The sequence below is a fragment of the Perognathus longimembris genome, chromosome 5, assembly GCF_023159225.1.
Source record: "Perognathus longimembris pacificus isolate PPM17 chromosome 5, ASM2315922v1, whole genome shotgun sequence".
Taxonomy (NCBI): Eukaryota; Metazoa; Chordata; class Mammalia; order Rodentia; family Heteromyidae; genus Perognathus; species Perognathus longimembris.
This window is the reverse complement of record NC_063165.1, coordinates 18,050,747-18,061,023: the sequence shown is the minus strand read 5'-3', so window position 1 is coordinate 18,061,023 and position 10,277 is coordinate 18,050,747. Positions and strand designations below refer to the sequence as shown.

At 36.6% G+C, this 10,277-nt stretch overlaps 1 long non-coding RNA gene across 1 annotated transcript; it reads right to left on the bottom strand.

Moving 5' to 3' along the window:
* Nucleotides 1-5,301: 5,301 nt before the first annotated feature.
* LOC125351565 lies at nt 5,302-9,490 on the bottom strand. Its single transcript, XR_007210974.1, has 2 exons — nt 9,311-9,490; nt 5,302-5,429 (listed from the first exon to the last, which is right to left on the bottom strand). It is a non-coding gene; the product is annotated as an uncharacterized LOC125351565 (long non-coding RNA).
* Between the last annotated feature and the right edge of the window lie 787 nt (nt 9,491-10,277).

Sequence of the window (10,277 nt, the reverse complement as noted above, 5' to 3'; positions counted from 1 at the left end):
CAGAACTCATGGGAATGAATTATCTTTCAAGTAGTGAAATGTATCAGAAAAGTGAATATATAAAATGGCTAATATTCATATCCACTGGACACAACAGTATGATTTAATGAATGCAGTATTTTTCTGTGTCCTATAAATGTCTTAAAGAATATGGCTTTGGTGGGTATGTTTAGTATTAAGGCAATATTATAGGAATGTACTGTAATAATATTCATCAGTACAGAATAGAAACATATTGTAGTGAATATTTCAGCTGTGGAATTACATATATGATAATATATTTCCCTCCCTCCCTCCCTCCCTCCCTCCCTCCCTCCCTCCCTCCCTCCTTCCCTCCCTCCCTTCCTTCCTTCCTTCCTTCCTTCCTTCCTTCCTTCCTTCCTTCCTTCCTTCCTCCCAATCTGTCTGTCTTTCAAAGTATCCTTGATTTGAGATGTTTTTGCATGCAATCCCTACTGATTTATGATGGAATTATGTTTCCAGTAAACGCATTATAAATTGGGAATATTATAAGTCAAAATGAATTTTATGCACCTAAGTTTTCCAATATCACAGTTTAAACACATTGCACAGTTTAGAGGAGACATGGTTTACCTCATGATCTCAAGGCTGATAGGAACCTGGAGTTGCTGCTCTTCTCCAGTATAGTGAGAGGGTGTTTTAGTGCATATTGTCATCTTTCCAAAAACAACAAAATTCAGAAATTGAAGTGTGATTTATATTAAATGGATATGTTTTACCATATACAAAAGAAAGAAAGAGAGAGAGACAGACTGGAAGGAAGGAGGGAAGGAAGGAAGGAAGGAGGGAGAGAGGGAGGGAGGGAGGGAGGATAGAAAGAAGGAAGGAAGGAAAAGAAGGAAGGAAGGGAAGGAGAGAAAGAAAGAAAGAAAGAAAGAAAGAAAGAAAGAAAGAAAGAAAGAAAGAAAGAAAGAAAGAAAGAAAGGAAGGAAGGAAGAAAGGAAGAAAGGAAGAAAAGAAAGAAATCACTGTAACTCAATGATTGCTTATATTGCAGAGTAGAGGAAAATTAATGTTATTACACACAACAAAGGAAATGCTGTGCCACATGTCCTCAAGGACATGAAAATATCAATAGGCAATTTATAGATGAACAAACAAATGCTAGATTCTTGGAGTGAAAGACAGAAGAGGAAATGAATTCATACACCGTGGAGGTAGAACGCCTCAGAGGAAAGTTCTGTCTCCACTTCTTGGCAAATATTGGCAAGGGGAGACAGTTCTGGGTATTAAGTGACAAGCTGGAGAGGAGGAGAAAGTGACAAATGGTTTCTAAGGAATGTGTGACCCATGATACCCTTGGTCCCTTAAGAAGATATTTTGACAAATACCTTAACAGTTTCTTTTTTTTTTTTTTTCTGATCTGCCCCTCTGAGTTAAAAAAAAAAAAATAGAAGAACCACGAAAATCCAGTTAGGACTTAGTTCTACATCCATTATCCAGGCAAAAGGCCATGGAATCAGATCTATTGGTATTGTTTATGTTTGCCAAATGAACCATTTCAAATATTAAAATGATATCAATATAGGTTTCTGGACAAGCTCACTGACATTAATGGCATTGCCAAAAGTAAAATGCAAACTCCTGAACATTTGTCATATTTAGAAAGCTCTGTGGGGTTTTCTTTCTTTTGGGGTTTGTTTGTTTGTTTGTTTGTTTGTTTCAGTTCTTTTCCACAGAGATGGAAACAGGAAACAAACTGCTGTGGCTATCAGCACAAAACCCCCAAACTTTAGCCAAAGTTCATCACAAGCTTTACCTTTCGTTATGTATTTTCCATATTATTTCATTTGGTAAGTTTATGGTGTCAGATGGCATGTAAAATGTGCATGAACACTGTGATTTACAGATATTTCAGAATTTATTGATAACCATGACATCTCGACCTACTTTATCAGTTTTACCAATCCACAATGAGAGAGGTTCACATATAGTCACCATACATATAGCATCTCCATACATCTTTGTCTATATACCTTCCTGGTGATTTATCCGACTTGTCTCATAAGTTTTGAGAAATCTAAAATGACTTGTTGAATTTTTTTTTTCATCTCTAATTGTCATTGTGACAAGGTTGTAAGGAAGGTCAGCGCAAAATATGTGCCTATTGCACTATGGGTTTTAATAGAGATACTTACAAGCCAAAGTTTGGCAGGAGGTAGCATACATCTCCATTCTCTCAGTTTTCTGGAGAAAAGCATGTCAGTGCCTGGCACTGGGTGGCTTGATTCCTTCTAACTCCTTTGCTTCTGCCTAAGCAGACAACGGCTTTTCTCTTAGCCTGAATTTCTCTGAAGGCAGAGACTCAGATACTATTTGAGTAACCTATGTTGTAATACCATGGGGGCATGAACCAGGGACAAGCAAAGATGTATATACAAAGAAGGAAAATGATCCATGAGGAAATATCCACTTGGTCACTCGACACTGTGCTACAACTTGAACTCTAGTGAACAAATCTCAGGATTACTAGCTAAGAGAAGAGGAAACATGTACCCCTTGGTTTCTGTTTCCTAGTAGCCTAGAACTATCCCCTGGGGGGAGAGGGAAGGAGGGGCTGGGGAAGCATTGCTTTACCATGAAATTTCTATCACAGTTCTTCAATTTGTGTTTTCAAAAAATCCTCAGAATGAGATTGAAAGTGTTCATATCCCAAAGACCCTCACATTCTGTGTCCGAGGAGAGACCACTTTGACTTGAGTCTAGGGAAAATTGATTGAATTTCATGGCTGGGATAACCAGCAATGTTTTAGGAAGCTTATGATACTATATACAAATTTCCATGAATGTAGAAGATGGAATATTCTGGACTTGCTTATTAATAGGTTAGATGCCAGTGGTTACAGTTCAACTCCTAGAGAACTTAGAAACCCAGGGGAGGTTATTACATCTCTTGCTGGGTAAAGGGAGTCACCCACCCTATGGGAATTCTGGTTTGCAATGCAGCTGGAGTAAACACAAGACTCCCAACAGAGCTGGTCCATGCCACTTAATGAGAGGGCTATTCAGAGCATGTTAGAAATTCCTGGTTGACACTCTCTAGTCAAGTCTGCATATTTAGTGTATAACTTCTTCTAATAAAACATGAGCAATTATTTTTCTGATTTGATACTAATAGGAACAGATTAGGAATAAACATGGGTCTTGTTTACCTGATAAATATACTAAATTTAATCCTCATAAAGTGTAAAGAAAAGCTGAAATGGGAGAAAATTCTCAATGTCTAGTTTTGGAGATAGGGATATAGATATGGGTCAAAGGATAGTTAGAATCTTTTCACTCTTTACAGATGACAGAAACTACTAATGGCTCTATAACTTTAATATCATCAGTTAGAAGATTATCTTGATTATGAATGTTTTCTATTTACTTCCAAGATTGTTAGGCTGTACCTAACGCACTGCTCTGCATTTGGCTAGACAAATAGCTATAATCTCTTCATGGTTTTACTTTAGATGCTATTTCTTTAAGGACCAGAGCTTATCTTTTTCCCATTCTTGCATTTCCTATAACTCTGCTTACTTTGAATGTTTGCCTGTGGTATAATGTATCTTTGGCCAAAACATTTGTGTTTTAGCTACCTGGTCTCCAAAGTGACTTTACTGTTCCTTCTAAGTCTATTGATAACTATACTTCATTAGTGTAATCACTTTCAAATTCCACCTCTTTCAATCAGCATCATATAAGGTGTTGAAATCCATTCACTTATTTTATAAAGACCAAATTCTCAAATGTCATACATGGTAGTAACCAAAATCAGGCATCTATTTATCCATTTCTTTTCTGAATAAATGTTTTGGTACACCATCACATGCATAGAATGTTATACTGTTACTGGAGGATATTATAGAACATAAAAGACTATAAGCCCAAGTACATGTATGTGAATACTGCTAACTCCATTTTGTCAAGTAGTTTGTGTGTGGGAAATAACCAGTGGGAATGTAAGGAGGAAAAGAAAAATAAGTAGAAAGTCTTTGAACAGATGTTCAACACAGCAGGAAACAGCATTTGAGACATAGGATCCGACTTGTAAAATGGAAAGTGCAGAGTAGCTTACATTTTACAAAGAACCCCCCCCCACGCCGCCAAAAAAAATCATAACGCTGTGGCAAAGACACTACAGGGAGGCCTAAGTGAGATCATGAGTACTTTCCTTGAGGAAGCACAGAGAAGAATTTGGGGTTAGGAAGCCCACTAGCAGACTGTATGCCTGGGGGCAATACTTAGTGACTGCCTAAACATTTGTGGTAGGCTGTGTTTGTATAGTTAATTTAAAGAGTTCTGAATGGCCAACTCATTATCTTTGTATGTAGCATCTTTTGTGCAGAAAACGATTTATGCTGCTGTTTTGTCATCTGATGCTTTAGTAACCCATTCACTTATTAGGTTATTGTAATTGTATGAAAACATAAAATTAACAACCCACAAGAATAATTTTTAAGATTTCTTCAATTTTAATTAAATCAAACATTAAAGAACAAACTGGGATTTGTTTTGCCACTAAAATTGATTTTAACATGCTTTCAAGGCCCTTGAGGACTAAAGTTTAGTAAAAAAATAAGAAAGAAAGAAAGAAAGAAAGAAAGAAAGAAAGAAAGAAAGAAAGAAAGGAAGGAAGGAAGGAAGGAAGGAAGGAAGGAAGGAAGGAAGGAAGGAAGGACAGTCATGTCACATCGCTGGCTTGGAAAGGCTGAATAATCACAAGGAGAGTTTGTGAGTATTTTCTACCAGCAAAGAAAGGCAGGAGAAGAAACATGTAGGTGTTCTTTAATAATTAGAGCACTATTAGACTGCCATGCAGAATGTAGACCACTTTAGCCATACAGACACACAATTCTAGGTCACTGGACAAGTTGAATTACCACAGGCATTTTGCAAGAACCAAATCACATGTGAGCTGAGTCGAAAGTCAGGAGGTTGCCCTGTAGGTGAAGAATGTGGCAAAAATAAGTAAGGTCTGAATGAAAGCAAAATGAGAGTCTGCAGTTGGTACTCTTGGAGGCAAATCCAGAAAACAGGACAAAAAAATGCTTTCTCTGTTGGACCATGGGGACAAAATGATGATTTGTCAAATTTGTTTCTAGGTGAAAACACAATGAAGCTCAGTGGCCTAGGTCAAGTGACCTATGAGATGTGTGAGCGGACCAAGTGATGTGATTGCCGGAGCCACTGCTCTGGGATTTTTCTTGACCTACTCCATGTAAGTTAACATCATCAATGCCATATTTGTATTTGGTTGTTTTCCAGTGTTTATCTGTGTCTGTGTGGGTTTTTTTGGTACGTTTGTTTAGAGCAGTTGTCTCTTCTGAAGATTTTTTTCACTTGTTCATCATTTATTTTTCTCTTCTTTGAATGTGAGCTGTATGAGATCAAAGACTTTTTCCTCCTCACTAAGTAGCTCCAGGCTGTAGACAGTAACTGATATGCTATAGCAGTCGACTGCTAAAAGAAAAAAACATTAAAAAATTGCAATAACTCTTTTTGCACAACATCCTTGTCAGAGGATCTGTACAAATAGAAAGTAGTAAAGAATGATATTACTGATTAAAACTAGATGATTTCAGCAGACAGATCTTAAGACTAGAACAACTCTGATAACAATTACATTGCTATTTGTGGGTTAGCACAGTAACTTTAATACACCTTGCATATATAAGAATGGTATAATATTAAATGTAATTCTGGCACAGTCTTTAAGAGTAATAACTTGAATGTGTTGACACAGTAATACTTTTTGCTGTTGACTATTCCCCAAATCAATTCAATCAGGGTTAGAGTCAAGTTGTCTCAAGGTATTTGGGAAAACAGTATTAAACATTCAAATTCCATGACTAATTTTGTTTTTTTAAAGGAACAGTAGTGTGAATTTTTATTTTCTTATCTTCAGCAATTACAATGACATGGCTATTTTAAAATGAGTATCATTTGTGTATCCCTATATTAGCCATTTAAAAAAAGAAACATGATCATAAGGAATTATTTGGGTCTTAAAAGTAACTGGCATTGAATCTCATTTGCTCTATACACTCTTTTTTTGCCAGTCCTGGGGCTTGAACTCGGCCTGAGCACTGTCCTTGGCTTCTTTTTGCTAGCACTCTACCACTTGAGCTACAGTGCCTTCTGGCATACACACACACACACACACACACACACACACACACAAACACACACATATATGTGGTGCTGCGGAATCGAACCCAGGGTTTCATATATGTGAGGCAAGCACTTTACCACTAGGCCATATTCTCAGCCCTGCTCTATACACTCTATCTCACTTTTAAGTCTCTCTCTTTCTATTAGAATTAATGTTCTGACATTTTATGTCTAAGTTGTGGTGGACAAACTGTAAGTTACATGAAGCAAGGATATTTTCTGCTTTATTCCCTGTCCATACTTCAGAGACATAGTAGACTTGACAACAACTCTAATAAATGCAGAAGGAGCTGATGAGATAGTTCAAGCAATACTTCCCTTTTTCTAGCCTACTACTAGTTCCTTCACCAAAACTGACTCTCCTTTGGAAACAACACTGACTGGTCTTGTTCTACTGCTTCACTCCTTATTTCAATATACTGCATTGTATTATTTATTTGTATTAATAATGTTAAATATTATTGAACTCTACTACCACATTTGGTGATAAGTCAAGAATATCATTATTATGACTAATGTAAGTATTGTCCTCTGCTGAGTCAAAGAGCACATTATATTTGGGTTATTCTCTTACAGCCTTTTTTCTTTTCTGGACTTAATATCTGCAACATTTTTTCCTCACTTTCCTTAGCTTATGTTGAAATGATATCTGAATCATCAGACTCTTTTTAATAGCTATATAAAACATGGACTCATTAAAATGCCTGAGCAGCTAACAATACCTAAAATCTACCCTTTTCTTCTTTGTGGCTTCTGGAAATATCAACCCTGAGTCAAACCTTCTGCCGGTCTGCAATGACTCTTTTCTGAGTGAGGGCTTCTGGCCAGCTATGATCTTGGACACAGATTAAGTGGAGAATTCCTTTTGCTTCTTTTCATTCTGCATTCCCTGTTTCCTGGTATCAATCTTTTTTGTGGGCTTATGCTTGACTGTGAGGCAGCACCCTATTACCTTCAGTCTCAAGGACACAAAACTTTTCTTTTTGTCAGCCATATTTCATGAAGGCTCTGATTTCATTGTTCAACATGGTGGGTAGTGGAATTGGATGTAGGTTATAACAATTACACAGAGCATGTGAAATGCATTTTGATAGTCCTCTAGCTTTCTATGCTGACATCAGAAAACAAAGTTAGTTTTCATTCTCTTCTTTTTGAATGTATTCTCTTTATCTTAGTGCAGGGTTGGCAATATTCCTTCTCCTCCTCCACTTCCTCCCCAGCGTCTCTCCTCTTTATTTCTGTCTCTCTGTCTCTGTCTCTGTCTTCAGTTAGAGCTTTAGGCACTTTGTGGTGAGTCTTTTCAGTTTGAACACTTACATCCTTCAATGTGAGGAATTTTCTAATTATCTTTGGAACTCCTGTGAGATATTGGACCTCAGCTTAATTTTTAAAATCATATCTCTTATTTTATAAGTGTTCCTTTTTACATACATTACATTTTTTCTAAAGCTCAACATCACCCTGTCTCTTTAAAAATAATAATGACAGAGTTTTTGCTCCTAAACTGTTATTTTTCTTTTCTCATTTTAATTCTAGATGGTTTTTAATGATGTATTTTTCTTCTAATTATGACTGATATTTTCATAAACAGGAAGTTCTGTGTGTAGTGGGAGGTTACATTCCATACTGCTGAACTTCCCATAGTTACCATGACTGACAGACCAGCAAGCTTCTTTGTTGTGAAAGCCTCAGGTCTTGCTGTTCCTGTGCATTCTCTGTTATACATACCTAGAGGGTTTTCAATTGACTATTAGGTTTCTGACAATCAGTGGAAAAGGAAGGCTTAAGGGTCTATAGCTCAGTAAGTAAACTTAGCATAATTTCATTTTGTTCCCTATAAGATATTTTGGAATTATTTGTGCTTAGTGCTTGGAGTACAGCAGAATAGGTTAGGTATAAGAAGGTTTTCCACCAGGTGACTGAGATCTGAGGATGGTGGTTCAAAGCTAGCTGGGGCAGCAAAGTACATGAGACTCTGATCTCGAAATAACCACCAGAAAATTGAAAGTGGTGCTGTGATTCAAAATGGTGAAGCATTAGTCTTGAGTAAAGGAATGCAGGGACATCGACAAGACCTTGAGTTCAAGCCCCATAACAGACAGAAAAGAAAAAAGAAAAAGGTGTGTTCTGAGTAGTTGAAAACTAGTGGTGAAGTCTAGTGTTTCCTACACAATTTTTCAAATACCCTTCCTGATATTTTTTATTACTTACAATTTTAATTCTTGGATGATTTTAAAGTTCTCAGACAAATTTGCTGATCAGATGTCAAGGGAATGATTCTTATGATATAAAAATTCATTAAAATAAGTATTTGTAACATATAATAAAAGTTTGTAAATATGGGAATATTGTCGTTAAGTAAGTTTGAATATTTCTAGTAGTTGGAAAAAGTCATGTATTTTAAAGTAGAAAAGTCAACCTAGGAAACTAAATAAAGATCTAAAAACATTTTTGGTGACTGTTAAGTCAAAGTAGAGAAAGTTAATTCCTCTCTCTCTCTCTCTCTCTCTCTCTCTCTCTCTCTCTCTCTCTCTCTCTCTCTCTCCTCCCTCCCCCCCCCCCCCCATCTTGGGGTTTGAACTCTGGGCTTGGGTGCTGTCTCTGAGCTCTTCAGCTCAAGGCTCATGCTCTACCACTTTAGCCACAGCACCACTTACATTTTTCTGGTCATTAATTGGATATAAGAGTCTCACTGACTTTTCTGCCTGGGCTGGCTTTGAAATGTGATCCTCAGATCTCAGCCTCCTGAGTAGCTAGGAATATAGGCATAAGCCACCTGAGCCTGGCTAAAGTTAATTCCCTTCATGCTCAACATTACCACATTATCTTTGCCTGTGCCACTGTGCCCATATAGCATATCAGAATCAACAGAATCCTTCTACTGGGTAGCCAGGAAACTCTCACCACTGGACAAATGTTATGAAACACAGATAGGTTTCTGTTCTTCCTCTATTCGTTGTGAAAGCTACTGTTATTTGTCATTAAAACAAAAACTACATTTGGATGAGGGATAAACCTTTGTTGTTTGGGCTGTACCATGTTGTATTTATAATATTATTGTTTAATTATTATTAGTCAGATGCTAGTTACATTTAAAATATATTTCCTTGTTTATGAGATTTCAGGGAAGTACCTGCTTTCTTGATGAAATTTCAGGGGTTCCCATCATTTGCTTGAATCATTTCCTGGAAAGAATTTCAACATGGCTAACTACATTCATTTTATAATGATTCTGTAGCTTTCATGTTAATTGTTGATGTGGCTTTTTAAATCATAATTTTACCTATAAGTAATTTTATATGCATATCTTATATTAATTACTTATTTAATATTATACCAAATTCCTGTGCTTTTTTAAAAAACTAAGTCAAGGACTATAAAGATTTTGTCTTTTAAAAGGCAGGTCAGAGTCCAAACTTTAATGCATGCCTGTACTCATGTTTAATGAGTATCCAAAAATGAATAAATAGATAAACATGCATTCCTCTTCCCCTCCAAAAAGAAAAACTTAACTGAACACACATATCTGTAAAAACAATAAAAATATACATTTTAAATCAAGGCATCTTCTCATGATTCTTGGGAAGCCCAGGAGCAACAATAAGGTGTTTTCGGAGGCTGAATGCTTCTTCCATTTTGCACCTGCTTCTCCAGGGATCCAGACTGAGACAGTGAGAATATAGAGTGCATTTCATGAGTGTTTTCTTACCCAGTCACTAGCATGGCGAACCCTCAGGGTAAGCTGAAAGCAATGATGCAGGTTTAGCATTTATCTATGTATTAAAACAACGTCAGTGCACACTGTGTTGAAAATGAGCTGTACAACTTGTGGATGGGATGGGAGGGAAAAACTGGGAGAAAGTAAGGAAAGGGGTGACATTGTCCAAAAAGAATGTCCTCTTTACCTTACTTATGTAACTGTAACCCCTCAGTACACCATCTTTATAATAACAAAATATAATAATTTACAAAAAAGCATCAGGGAAAATAGTACATGGTTCTAAGTCCAGAATACAGGGAGACAAAAATTGATAGATTATCCACTTTAAGAATTGTTTATAAATATGATAGTCTACAGACTGACTATGAATTCTCTTCTC